This window comes from Meriones unguiculatus, chromosome X (genome assembly GCF_030254825.1).
Source record: "Meriones unguiculatus strain TT.TT164.6M chromosome X, Bangor_MerUng_6.1, whole genome shotgun sequence".
In the NCBI taxonomy this organism is placed as follows: domain Eukaryota; kingdom Metazoa; phylum Chordata; class Mammalia; order Rodentia; family Muridae; genus Meriones; species Meriones unguiculatus.
Window position 1 is genome coordinate 98,141,511 of NC_083369.1, and position 14,633 is coordinate 98,156,143.

At 38.5% G+C, this 14,633-nt stretch overlaps 1 protein-coding gene across 9 annotated transcripts in view; it reads left to right on the forward strand.

Moving 5' to 3' along the window:
* The window catches only part of Fhl1 (four and a half LIM domains 1), a 63,548-nt gene that overhangs the window by 31,657 nt on the left and 17,258 nt on the right, over positions 1 to 14,633 (forward strand). For 3 of the 9 annotated variants that reach the window (XM_060375744.1, XM_060375745.1, XM_060375746.1), the window contains one exon: positions 4,880 to 4,943. The exons of the other annotated variants lie outside the window; for them this stretch is intronic. The gene's annotated coding sequence lies outside the window, so the exon portion shown is untranslated. The remainder of the gene's footprint in view (positions 1 to 4,879; positions 4,944 to 14,633) is intronic. 9 annotated transcript variants of the gene reach the window in all.

Here is a 14,633-nt window from a genome sequence, read left to right on the forward strand (position 1 = left end):
CAGGTTTGAATCGGGAGATGGTATAAAATGCTCCAGTATAAAAGTAACTTTTATTCACCTGCTTCAGTTGTTGTCTCGGAATCATATTGCCTCTGTCTGCCAACCTGGACCAAGTACTGGAAGCTCCTAGCTTCCGTACAATCTAACCTCGGCCTAGGATCTTTGTAGCGACTGAGACTTACTGCTGAATAAGCTCACCCTTTCTAGTTCTTTCTGAGCTCTTGCTGGCTGGTTCAACTTAGCTGTTCTGGCTCAAAGTCCTCTCCCAGCTAACTTGATCAACCCGGCTTCTCTTGCGATTCCTGAATTTCTCTGCTTGGCCTCAAACTAACTGCAGCAATCTTTTCTAAACTTCCGCCTCCTTCTCATTCTCTGGCTCATTCTGTCTTCACCCGTCTCTAGCTTGTTCTCTCATTTAACCTCGCTGTATGTCTGACCTGGTGAAATTGCCTCATCTCTCTCTGCATTGCCCCTTCAGTAGCTTCCTGTCCATATCCTATTCTGTCAAGTCTTTCTCTGATTTGTCACTTTTTCTGCCACTCAATTAGACATCACTTTCAAACATGGGTACTTCCTTCTGAAAACTAACTTTACCTTTATTGTTTGGGATTAAAAGCATGTACCACCACACCTGGACCCAAGTTTTTTTAAATTTATTTATTTATTTATTTTTACCTGAAACTTGCTCTATACCAGGCTGCCCTTGAACTCAGATCTGCTTGCCTCTGTCTCCTGGAATAAAGTCGTGTTTGTATTCCAGCCAAATCACACAGACCTAGGTCTTTGAATGTGATCTCTTGCCAGAGCAGCCATGTTCTTAATCAAAATTCCTCTGCACTCCAGTATTTTTAAACCCATTGAATAGTCCCAGCCCTGTGTTCTGTACTGTGTTAGTCTTTATAAACTACACAGGTTCTCGGCCTGACTCGTGGCCCCCTCCTGAGCGTTTCCTGTTTTTCTCACTGGAACTGTGTAAATAATAAAGAATAAAGAATTTTATTGAGATTTACCATGTTAAATTGTATTCACTTTTCCATAGGAAACAAAGCTCCCAGGGAGCTTTGGTAGTTCTTTAGTTTCTCTGCATTGATTATTATCCAGTGCCGGAGGCTTGGTAAACATCCACTAGTGATAAAATTAATTGAATGAAAGGCATTATTTGCTTACTAATGTTAACTGGTATCACACAGAAAGAACCTCAGTTTCTTTGGTTTCACTCCATGTTTCTTCAGTAGCCACATTCGATTTCTCTTGCATGGAACAGTCTGCTCTAACTCAGAACATAGCACCACCCCATCTATTTTATTAGGTTTTTCAGAGAATTCCAACAGTGAACACTCATTCACATCCCCTGGATCCTGTAATTAAATAATTTCTCCTATATTTGGCTTATCATGTCATCTGTTTTAATTTTTGGATGATTTAACCCTAAACAATCTGGCAAAAATTTAATTCCATGGCTTCAGTTTTGACATTTTTAATGTATTAGCAGACTTGGCTGAGGTGTTAGCATTTAGTTTGATGGTGGCTAGTGCTAACTTGAGCATAAAATATGCTCAATTTTCAGAGTCTAGGGATTTTATTTCTACCAGCAAGTATACAGACAAATACTATTCTCTTTCCCACCATGTTTCATGATCACATTATTTGTACTTTTCGTGTGATTGATACCAGTCAGTTGGGATGGAGGAAAGTAACACAAAATGTTAGTCTTAGGTACACGGTGGCATTAGATGTTGAGGTGAGAAGTCACAATTAGGCAGTCGTTTAATAGTGTGGCGTCACTTTTTCCTATGAAGTCTAACCTCCATAGATTTAATAAGTATTAAGAGTCCAAAAAAGTAATTTTAGTCTGATTTTGTTTGTTTGTTTGTTTACGTTATAGTTCATAGAACTCTGGAATTTACAGAAGTGTTTCAGAGGTTGAAGCAATATTTTACTTATAGTTAAGTTTTTTTATTATATTACCTTTAAAAACTTACAAAAGGCACATCTATATTTTATAGTACGTTTTAGCATCCTGAAGGGACACCGATAGAAGTAAAGGTTATTGATGTCAACTTAAAATAAAATTGTGACTAGCACTTATCCCTCATCCATCAATGTCAGGGTAGCATTTCTTTTGGGAGAGTAAAGACAAAAGGTCTTCAGTAAGGCCATTACACCAAAGCCATCGGTGTTAAGGTATTGGCCTCTGAGAGCTGATGTTACATTTGAGTTTCCAGTTTCAGCGAGCACTTACCCATCTGTTATATTTAGTTTTTGCTTGTGCCTTCAGGAATCTAGGAATGGATGAGTACACACTTTAAATTTGAAGCAGCCATAAAGGGGAATATACAGTTAAGAAGTTGGAGGTACTGATGGATGATCTTTAGAACAGACTGTGAATAGATTTTAAAACTTTGCTAAAAGTCTGAAAATACGTGTGTGTAACATTGCTGCTCAGTATGAGAGTTTTACGGAACCTCTTACTGTGCCAGTAAAACCTTCAAATGAGTTTGGCAAAGCCCTTTCATTTGGAGGCAGTGGTACTTGCTTTGCTTCCCCCCATTACAGATGGTATTACTTTCTCCCCATAGTCTTTTGGAAGCCACCGTTTGCTTGTGTAGACTTGAATTCGAGTTTTCACATTTTTTCCATATCCTAATTTTATTTCCCGTCTTTTTTTTTTTTTTTTTTTTTTTAAGACAGGTCTTATAACATAGTCTTGCTTTTACTTTACTATTCAGTTAAAGGTTAAGGATGGTTTTGAACTTCTGGTCTTCCCGCCTTTCCTAGCCTAGTGCTGGGTTTACAAGTATGTGCCAACCCTCACAGGTTTTTGCCGTGCTAGGAATTGAACCCAGCATCATTTGCATGGGAGTTAAGTTCTCTACCAAGTTGCATCCTGAGAGCCATATACTCAGAAACCTCTACCGACATTTGATTATGAACATTTTCAAAGTTGATTTTTTTTTCAGTGACCACCTGTATGCTTTCATCTGTAGTCTGCCAGTAACAACATTTTGTTCTGATTGTTTATATTGTGTGTCTCCACAGGCCAGTCTGTCTTTTACTTGGAGATGCATTTCAATGCAAAGCTAGTAGGTTTCTTCAGCAGTTCACTTCATGTATTTTATAAACTCAAAGTCTTGCTTTCTGAACACTGCACTAATGTGACTAAATTGGCATAGCATGCTATGAAAGATGTAAAATAAATTGCTCAACTTTACTTTTAAAAGTAGTAAGTATTTTTGGACTTCTGGCATAGAGTTGGAAAAGAAACCACCGGCTTGTTTTAAAACTTAAACTCCTTCTGTGACCCAGACTCTGCTGACTTCTAATTAAATCAGGACATACTTACAGATTTTGTTTTCACCAATTAGAAACCAAGTAACTTCTTACAGAGAGTTGGGCGCATCCTTAAAAAAGTTGTTGTCATCAGTTGTTCCTTCCCATCTTCTGTGTTGCATTTGGAAAGCAGGAGAGCAGCTATCTGAAGTCTAAATCGGTCTGTGCTGGAGTCAGTCCCAAGCCTTGGTCTTAAAGTAAAAGTGTTAAGTGTGAATTATTAAAACAACACTCACTGCAGTTTGAACAGAGCATGTAGGGACAGACATGAAAGGTTCCAGTGTGGGGCTTTTTGTCCCTTTTTATGTGGAAAGCTCTCCCTCTGTTCTTCCAAAACTGTGTAGGTCCCTTCACTCTGTCCCCCAAATTGGGTCCAAAAAATTTTTTGGTCCCATGGGTCTGACTGGGCATGTTTCCTTCTGGAAGTCTTCACAAGCACTATTGAAGTAGTGGGCAGAAAGGACCATAAAAGCATTTCTAAGCAGTTTTCCCTGCTCCTGTAGGAGCTAATCCTCCACTTTCCATGTTGGTTTTCAGCTGCTGTTGCTTGGCTTGGAGAATAGACTTCTGTTATGCCAGGAGAGAATGAACCTGAAAGAATTATGTATAAAGAGCTATCTAAACTTGACCAACTGCTTCCTACAGACACATGACCCTTTCCTGCCTATAAAACCTCATTGGCATGGTGGGATATGGTGCACTTTGGTCTTGAGAGAAACTATCAGGTTGCAAAGTTTTTGATTGGTCTCCCACTGACTTGGTCTTTGATCTCAGAATGTGACTGACTTGTCCTGTGATGGCTTCATAATCACCCATAATAAAACTGATTTAATATATATATATATACATACATATACATATATGTATACATATATATAGTGTAAGAGTTGAGTTTTAAGCTATATCCAGTTTCTGTTATAGGTCAAATGTATGAAGGGTTCATAGAATTTAGGAATGCTCATTAAGCTTTGAAATCATATTTATTCTTACCAATAAAAGTTAGTTTGTATAGGAATGCTTCTGTAGTTCATATTGCAGTACCACCTTTAAGTGATTTTCCATAAATGAGTTGAGATTAATGATATTACCTATAAGACATATGTTTAAAATATTTAAAACTTGAGTATATATACTATGTGGCTTTGGCTATTGGGAAGGTGGAAAGTTTTCTGGATTTATGCTTAAAACAAGTGACAGTACTTGAGCTTCTATTCTTAGTTTGATCTCATCCCCTTAAGGCGACTTACTTACTTAATCTAACGTCTTGGTTCGTCCATCAGTAACACCTGTAATGCTGTTCCATTAAAAGAGGACCTGGTTTACATGTACTAGCATTTAAGGATTTAACATAGAAGGTGGCACAGAAGTTCAGATTGCTCGGTAGTGAGCATCTGTTTGTGTGCCTAATGACACTCTGGACTAGTTACTAATTACTACATTTAGAAAGTTACAGCTCTGAAGGGAATTGATATTTGATATTGTTGTTCTGTGTGTTCTAAGTTACCATCATAACAGTAGGAAAATAAACCCTGTCTTGGCTGTGTTACAGAGGGATTAATCACTTCTTCAGGTCGTTGCTAAAGCCCTAGCCCCTTAACCAACAGAGAACAGAAGTAAGTGTTCCTTTTTTATTGCCTCTTCCACCAAATAAAAGTCTTACAACTGACTTTAGTTATACTTCTTCACTTGTAGAAGTCTTTTCAAGTTTTTTTTCTTTGTAAAGAATGATGAATCATGTCAATTACTTAAAGCAGCTAAAAATACCCTATGCAAGTATGTAGAGGAGAACGCTTTTGATTTGTACATCAAAGCAAAGAACCAAAATTATGTGAGTTTGCCTTTTATACATTTGATCCAGCTACTTGTGCCTTGCGAAGACTCAGATGCTTTCTAAGTACAAGGGGATTGAAATAGCTCAACTGTGTGTGAAATTGAACAGCTTATATTACTATTTTCTAAATCCAATGTACTTGAAAGTTTGGGCCAGCTTGAAAGAGAGGATTCTTATCACAGAGATTCTTGGTCTTTTCATAATGATCTGCCTCGAAGTTTTATGCCATGGGATACGTGTGAGCCACATGAAAAATGAGAATATTTCTACTCAGAACAAAGCCTGATTTACTAATGTATCAATATGGTATGAACAATATTGGGCATATACTAGTCACTAAAATAATCTATAAGGAAAGCAAGACAGTTATTAATATCCTCATTTTATTGATGAAGAATGCAAATTAGTTTTCTGGTAAACAACTGAGTAACGCAACCATCACATTTGTGGAGAAATTTATTCCAAGACTGGTGTCCACCTTCTAGGTACAGTACACTAACGCCAGGAAAAAAATGCTTATTACTCTTAATGTTGTTAAAGAAAAACTGAAAGTGAATTTAACTTCAATACTGCTATCTCAATCAAATTGTGTCAAAATTTTAATTGAGGTTTTTGGTTTTTGAGACAGTCTTTGGAGGTTGTCTAAGTTTGCCTGTTACTTGGTGTATAGATAAGGCTGTCCTTAAAATTGTGGTAATATTCCTACCTCTGCCTCCCAAGTACTAGGATTATAGGTGTATACCATCATTCCTTGATTAACTGATTTTTGAACTTGTTCAGATTTTAAAAATTAAATATCCTATTTTACATTCCTGAATTCATATCTTTTTTGTACAGTTCCTAATCCAATAAGGTAATCCAATATGGTAATTTATATAAACTTAAGTGTGTGTCTGTCACGTTAAATAGGGAGATAGTTTGAAGGAAAATAACAGTAATTTAATCTTTATGTACTCCCGGTTTGCTGCAACACTCCACACTAACCTCTAGCAAAATAGCAAGGGTGTGCACTTTTAAAACAGTTCCCTCAGAATCACCCACCACAATCTTTCCACCTCTTCTTTCTCATATATTCCAGAGCTTTAAGGGGAAGGTGTTTGTTAAAAAATTCTATTCAGGTTACACTGATTTATAAACATCAACCCTCTTGCAACGCACAGTTAATTTTTTGAAAATGTTTATTGTGAAATTGGGGTAATGGGGCTGGTGACATTTTCTTTTCTTGTGTGTCTGTAGAAATGGGTTAATCAGTGACAAATAGTCAAGAACCTTTCATTCCTTCTTTTAGTTACTTCTGTGACCTTTAAAAAAGGAAATGCAAATGACCAAACTTTGAGAGTCTAGGTGTCAAGGTGCTTTTTGGCTTTGAAGTAGGAACAATTATAGGCTCATTTGAAAATTTCTGATGTAGCTATAATTGAAGATCCCATGACAGACTTAACGTAATGAACAGGCTGTTACTTTGTTTTCCCAGCATGCAGTTTTAAGGTCAGACCTGTGACTCAGAGCTGTGCGCTTTCTTGGTGATATGCATCAGTGATATGTCCCCAGTCTCATTATCCAGAAGGCTTGTGCCCTGCTCAGGTTGCTCCCATTATAACCCTTAGTTGGGAAGCCACCTTTTCTTTTTTTAAATAGATAAAGAAGACAGCATGAACATTTGATAGCCAAGTACTTTAAAGTTTTTCAGTGTAATGCACACCAAGACACCCCCTTAATTAAGAAGTAGACCCTAAATTGCCACTAACCTCTCTTGTGTGAACGTGTGATAATGTAAGTGATGACTATAAGCTTTTTACTAATTTGGATGTTTTACATTCATTTAAAATCAAAAGCAAGGACCTTTGATTTTCTATAAAGAATGTAGACTTGGAATCAAAAGGCACTTCCTTTCTGGGTAACTGACTAGCTGAGGTGATCTTAGCATAGTTGGCCCGAGATGTCTATGTGGTATCTTCTAGCTATGGCCCAGAAGTAATCCGCCATGTAGCAAGGCTTTTGATGCTACCTGATGCATTTGAGACCTTACCCATTTGCTTTTTTTCCTACTTCTTTTCTCTCCAATCAAAACTCCCACGTGTTTCGTGTGGCTGTCCCTTCTTTGACTTGCTCCATTTTTGTTGGGACGTCCCATATTTTGAGAACATGTTTCTCAGAGCACTGTCACAGGAAAACACTGTAAATAAATATCTGGAAACAGCGGGCTTCATCTACTCACTTGCGGCGTGTCTATTCAGTTGCATACTACATGCATGGTAAAAGGGAGGCGCTCATTGTGTAGTGATGTGGACATTTACCTAAATAGGAATAGAAATTACAGCAAAATAAATAGGAAGATCCACGTAAAGAAGACGATACATAACAAACTACCTTCTGTCATTTTGAAAAAGATTAATTAAAATATATAATTTTCCCCACTCTTCCCTGCAACCCACCCTCTGTGGACACCCTCAAACTCCCTCTCAAGTTCATGGCCTCTTTTTGTTTAATTTGTGTTCTTGCAAAAGTGAAAAAAAGATAGCAAATACTTAACTGGCTACTTCTCTTTTTTTTTTTTTTTTTTTTTTCAATGCAGTTTATTCAGGAACCTTGAACAATCCTCGGACCCCGGGGAAAGCCAGCCCACAGCTTAAATAGCCTCTGGGTAGCCAACCCAGGCGTGCCACGTGGGCAATGCAGATAGGTCCACATACATGGAAGCAAGCCAGATCCTCAGCCTTAGCCAAATGTGGAGTTGTTTGTGACAGAGAGCACTCACCATCGGGAAGGTGGAAGGCGGAAACCAGCTCCATCTTTAAGGCATAGCATTCCGCAGCTCTCTACAGTTTACCCAGTATTTCTGGAAACATCGGAAGACAGTGGTAGCTTGGCACGGGAGTACATGTCTTTAATTTCAGTACTTGGGAAGCTGAGGCAGAAGGAGCATGAGTTTAAGGCCAGCCTCGGCTACATGATGTGGAAAAAAAAGAAAGAAAACAATGGTACCAGTGTTTATGAATTCACAAGGGGAAGTAGATATCTGGTGACAGGCAATGGGAGAGTGACTTTTCATTATATACTCTTGTACTTTTTGTCATTTTTGAGACAGGCTGTCACTGCGTGTCTCTGGCTGTTCTGGAACTTGCTCTTTAGACTAGATTGGCTTTAAACTCACAGATCTGCCTGTCTCTTACTTCCTGAGTACTGGGATTAAAGGCGTGCAACACCATGATTGATGTTTTTCTCCTCTTAGGAAATTAAGGGCTGGTGAAATTGCTTAGCAGGTAAAGTGCTGAGTTTAATTCCTGGAACTGACATGGAGAGAACCAACTCCCTCAAGATGTCCTTTGATCTCCGCATGTTTACATACCAGCAAATATTTAAACAATCCTCATGTAAAAAGCTGCTATCATTGCATCTTTCCTATCCACAGGTTGGTTAGAAAACTCCTCTCCTTGCTTTTTAATCCAGAATTTATCTCAGCACAGAGATGCGGGGATGACTTTAGTGTATTTGGTCATTATGGTAAACAGTGACTATTTCTAAAACTTGAGACATTAGGCCTTGCCATACCTGCCCAAACTGTGATCCAACACAGGCAACTTTATTTCGCCTGCACTGTGGAGCCTGTCCTATACATGGCTTAATAAAATAGGATAAAATAGGTCTTTCATCCTGGAGGGGACTGGAACTCCATAAGGAGAGCAACAGAACCAAAATATCTGGGCACAGGGGCATTTTCTGAGACTGATACTACAACCAAGGACCATACATGGTGATAACCTAGAACCCCTGCACAGATGTAGCCCATGGCAGCTCAGTCTCTAAGTAGGTTCCCTAGTAAAGGGAACAGGGACTGTCTCTGACATGAACTTGTGGCAGGCTCTTTAATCACTTCCCCTCTGAGGGGGAGCAGCCTTACCAGGCCACAGAGAAAGACAGTGCAGCTAGTCCTGATGAGACCTGATAGGCTAGGGTCAGATGGAAGGGGAAGAGGACCTCCCCTATCAGTGGACTGGGTAAATGGCATGGGAGGAGAAGAAGGAAGAAGAGTGTGATTGGGAGTGGTGAGAGAGGGGGTTATACCTGGATACGAAGTGAATAAATTGTAATAGGTAAAAAAAATTTAAAAAATAATTAAGTAATAAAAATAAATAAATATACACAGGAGGGAAAAATAGGTCTTTCATATCCACATCCTTGGCATTTGTAGAAAGTTGACTTATAGAATGCAATTGTAGTTTATATCCTGGAGTTGGTTCCTAGATATGAGTAGCTTTTTTTGTTGTCGGTCCTGAAGGATCAACCTAAGTTCTGAGATCTGTGTGAAACAACATTAGCCTGCCTTATTCTTTCACACTCAGGAATCGTGTTGAATTTTGTTAACTCTAGTCAGGAAAGTCCTCCTTATCCACTGTGTTAATTGGGTATTTTATTTTTTAATATCTTTTTTATTTATTAAAATTCATCCACTTTGTATCACAGCTGTAGGCCCTTCCCTTGGTTTCTTTCTTTGTAGGAAGGATAAAGGCAACACCCTACTCATCCTAACACTAGGAAGTTACCTGCAATCTACCTTGAGAATCCAAAGAGCTTTGTTGTCATTTGGCCTCTCTCATTGTTCAGAGACCACTCTTACTCATGTTTGGTTATGCAGCCCTCTTCTGTGGGCTTTTCTGGTGCCAGTCTCCATTCCTCTGGTCCTGAGGACTTTGAACTTTGCTCCAAGTTCTCCAGTTATTCTCAGGCCCAAGGTCTTTAAAACTGGGCTCTTGGCCAAGATTCCGAGCTCTTATCTCCTTTCCACATACCTCCTGTGAACTGGTGAATAATAAATTCTACTTGCAGGAAGCTGGTGTTTGGGACAGCTACTTTTTTCTTTTTGCAGTGTTGGTAAATAAATAATACATGGTGATTGCTGTATGTCAATCACTGTCCTGAGGTAAAAATATGCTTTAATTTTTGTAAGAATAATAGATACTATTATTATTTCCATTTTACAGATGAGCAACTTGAATTACAGAGAAGTGAGATAATTTTTTTCTTACGTCATACAGCCAGAAAGTGACAAGGGTAAAATTTCTGTTTAGACATTGTGGCTCCAGAGTCTGTTCCATCAGCCACCACACTTTGCTCACCTGAGCATACATGTATTCATGGTAAATTTGGAGAAAATCATGATTATTTATCTTTAAGGTGATGATGTTAATCACTGAATCGATCTCATATAAAATTAAGACCTAGATTTCTTTTATGGAGGAATTTGAAATATGTTCAATTTGCACCACTATTTGAAAGTTCAGGAATGCAGCAGAATAATTATTATTAATTACTGTTAATCTCAGTTTTCATACTTCAAGTCATCTGGCTCTGTGTACAAGAGGTACATTCTTCACAAATTTACTCTTTTTGTTTATTAACTCTGCTTGAAAACAAAGATGAAGTGGGACTGGAGAGATGATTCATGAGTTGAGAACACTTGCTGCTTTTGCAGAAGACCTTGGTTTCGTTTCTGGCACACACATGTGGTTCTCACTTGTCTGTAACTCAGGTTCTAGGGGTTCTTATGCCCTGTACCTGACCTCTACAGGTACCAGGTATGTAGAGAAAAAAAAACATGTATGTGAATAAAATAAAAGTGTAGAAAACAGGATGGACTAAAATTAAGGTTAATGTGACAGTCTTTCCAGGCATATATCCTGTACTGTCTTCTGCTACATTAGACCTCTTTTTGGGGTGTGCTAATGGGCTGTACCCAGGGCCTGGCGTATGTGTAGGCTTGTGCTGTGCTACTGAATCTTATCACAGACCTACTGCCCTCCTTTCTGTGAGGCCTGTTTGCTTGTCCTTATGTTTCCATCATTGTCTTCAATGTACTTGCTAAGTGGCATAGAGAACTTATTGCTTGACTCTGAGAAATTTGAAACTACTCACTCTTGTTCTCAAATGTCAACTCTTCTGGTAGACCCCCTGTTCTTGTTCCTCCGGTCAGCCTAGTCTTTTTGCCTTACAACTTAATGTCAACTACCACTTTGAAGTTAGACAGAGTTTATGGTTTTGATGACTAGACTCTTGCTGTTGCATGAGAGAATCTACTGTGTTTCATTTCCATGTCACATAATGTCCTCAATCTCAGGGTTAGTGATTCAAAGTAGTGGCTCTCAATAATTACAAAAGATAAAGGACCATGATCATCATATACTCTAAACCTCATTCCCAGATTTTATCCTATAGTGAGTAAAGATCCCTTGTTGGAATCAGTTTGATTGTGTATGAGGAACAGCGTGTCTTGAGTTGGAAATTATTTTCAACATGACCGTGAAACACTATGCAAATGAAAACACAGACTTGGCTCATGATGTATTCTGGTCCCTCCAGAATCCCTGTTCTCATCATATATAGACTAGCTGTAAGGGTAGACAAGCTACTCATTGGGAGCCCTAATCTGTTGGTAGACCACACACCAAGATCACTAAGTTAGTTTTTACAAAATAGTGTCTGGCATGGCACAGCAGAATAGCTCTTTCCACAGAAAGTTATTTTTGTTTGTCCTCAACATGAGTCACTGTGGGCTGCCACTCTCTTGGATGTGCCTGTAAGTACTCTTGGGTGGAGTCTGGATTAAGACACTTATGGGGCAAACAAAGACAGATAGGAGCCAAGTGAGCTTTAGGCTTCTGATTTTTTTCAGTTTGTCACAAATACAGATTGTCTCCATTATGAAGATAGTTAATTCAGGCACCTAACAAAATAGAGGCTTCCTGGGTGACATCCAGGTCACTTCTTGGCCTCTTTCTTCCTGCCATCCTCACACTCCACAACATTTTCAGATTCTCTTTTGAGCAAACTCCACTTAAGCACTAGTGAGTTTCTTCAACCACAACATTCAGCTCAAGAACTATGCTGTTTACAGTTTGAAGAGAGGAATCCATACTATTGTAAAGTATTCACCATAGTCCTTTAGTAAAAATAAGATAGCTTATATGTCACTTGTCTGAGTATTTTATACCAAGAAGGAGGGCTTGTGAAGAACTATGGGCGTTTTCTAATCAAGGCCATCAATCATAGTTGTCAGCACTAAGAATACACATATGAGGGATATGGTTGTAGCTCAATGATAGAGTGCTTGCCCAGCATGTTTAAGTCCCTGGATTCCAGCCCCAAAGGAATAATAAAGGCATGGCTACTTTATTTGGCTTGTTCTTCTTCCCTTTTAGGATATTAATCATCTGGGTAAATGATAGAAAAGGGTCATGGAATGCTTAGCCCTCTAAGATCTCTCAGAGGCTTGAAAGGCCTATAACAGGTGGACTTGGTGAATGCCAGGACTTGCGATGATTGAAAGAGTGTTTTGAATCATGGCACTTGGCAACATGGAAATAAAACAGATACATCACAAGTGGGTGGTAGAAATAGACTAGGAGAGAATTAACACCTAAAATATGACAAAGATTTATCCTTAACCAATAGTGTCTCAGATTCAAAAGACATCTGAGAGTCTATAGTCATATTATATATTTTCTCCTACACTTTTCTTATTTCCATGTCCTACTTTTCTCTTTATTTCTCTTCTAAGTGCTACCTCTGTTTTTTTTTTTTAAAGTCTAAGATTATCGTCATAAAGCCATACTTTAATAGCCATATGTTCAGGGTTATCTTAAAGGTAGCTTTTGGTTAGAGTCTCATGAAAAATATCTATAGGATATGGTTGTGATAGTTTCTTTAAAAACATGGGGAAGGACAGACTTTAGGGACAGAAGACTTTAAAACTATTACTAATCATAGAATGACATTTCCAAAAATCAAAGTCCAGAGACCATGGCATATGCTTCCGTTCGTAGTTCCGGAGTGAGTATTGTAAAGAAAGCTTATCTATCTTCAAGAGACTTACTTGGCATTTTCAAGTTGCTTTGTTATTTATAGTCTTTTTGTATATCTTATGTCCGTTATCATGGGTGCTCCCTTTTCCATAGCCACTCTTGTTTTTTTGTTTGTCTTTTTTTCTGAGACTCAGAGATATTGTGGGCAAGCAGAATTCTGGGCTTTTATTTGACTCTTGTGTTATGAAGTGGCACTTGTGTAATCCCAGAGTGTTCCTTCATTTTGCTCTCTCATGGGTATGCTGGGAATTGTGACATTTAAGAAGTGACATTGCACAATTGGACATGTCAGTTGGCAAAGGGTTCTTCCAACCTTAAAGACTGCCAGGAACCTGAGATGGCTGAAGCTGCTTTGGAATTATTTTTGGCAAGAGTACACAGGGCAAAAAAAATACTCTGGACAGTTCAGCATTGAATCACAACATATCATAGTACATGACGAGATGCTTTAATCTTGTGTTTAGACTCACTCAGGAGAAATGGTGGTGGATGGACTTGCAGCCAGACAAAATTATACTGAGAGAAATTTGAGGTGTATTAATTTATTAGTAGGTAAAAATAAAATAATGTATAAAAGTTCAAGATAAAATCACCAAGAGTCCATTCCATGTTGTAACCAGACTCTCACTTTTGGCCATGACTAGTGACATTTCATTGCTGGAATAAGTTTTTCAGGAATTTGGAAAATGTCTTGAGTAAAAGGAGAATAGAGGAAGACAGAGGGCTGACCACCAATCATGCTTTGAAGGAGGAGAAGTCTTGAGATATATGTGGGCCAAGTGGGTCACCGAATATGCTGTTTGACTCTTGGGTTTCACCCATTTGAACTTTGAAGTGTGAGCCTCCCAGTGGCAGTTCAGAGACAGAGTCTAGGATTATATTGCACATGAGACTTCTAAATGGTATTCTATTATGATCTTACATTCGGTCTTTCTTGACTCGAAAGCTGTTGACATCTCAGAAGAACATCACTGTAAAAGGCTAAATAAAGTGCCACTCTTCTTTCCCGCTCACCTATAATCTCAACTTCAGGGAGCTTGTTGACTATATCCCCTCCTTTGCAGCTAGTAACCCCCTCTTTCCTGTCCTATAATATCCTTTCTATCTAGCCTTTCCTTTCTGTCTGCATTGCTGGTACCTCACCTTCATTTAGCCCTGCTATATATAAAGGTACTGGTCAAATGCAGTACCTGTCAAGGCCACTTTTCTGCCTTTATGCTCTTCCTTTAATATCTATCCTTATCACTGCCTGTATCACTCAAATCATACTCTTTTTTTTTTTTTTTTTTTTTTTTTTTTTTTTTTTTTTGCACCAATTGGGAAAAAAAATTACCCTGTGTGCTCTGGCTTTCCAGCCTCTAGCTTTAGTTGCTCTCTTTCTTATCACTCTGCCTATAACAGCCTTCTCCCAACCAGACTTAATTCTCTTTCTTAAGCAGGCTTCATATTCCTCTCCTAACTTGACCCACATGCTACCTTTTTCTTGAATGCCCTCTCCATTCTCTGCCCACTTGTCTTCACTGTTCAGGAATAAGTCATAGCATAGATGCCATGATCTCTATCAAGTGTTTTCTGCTTTTTATCTTGACATAATATCTGTCAATGATGAACAA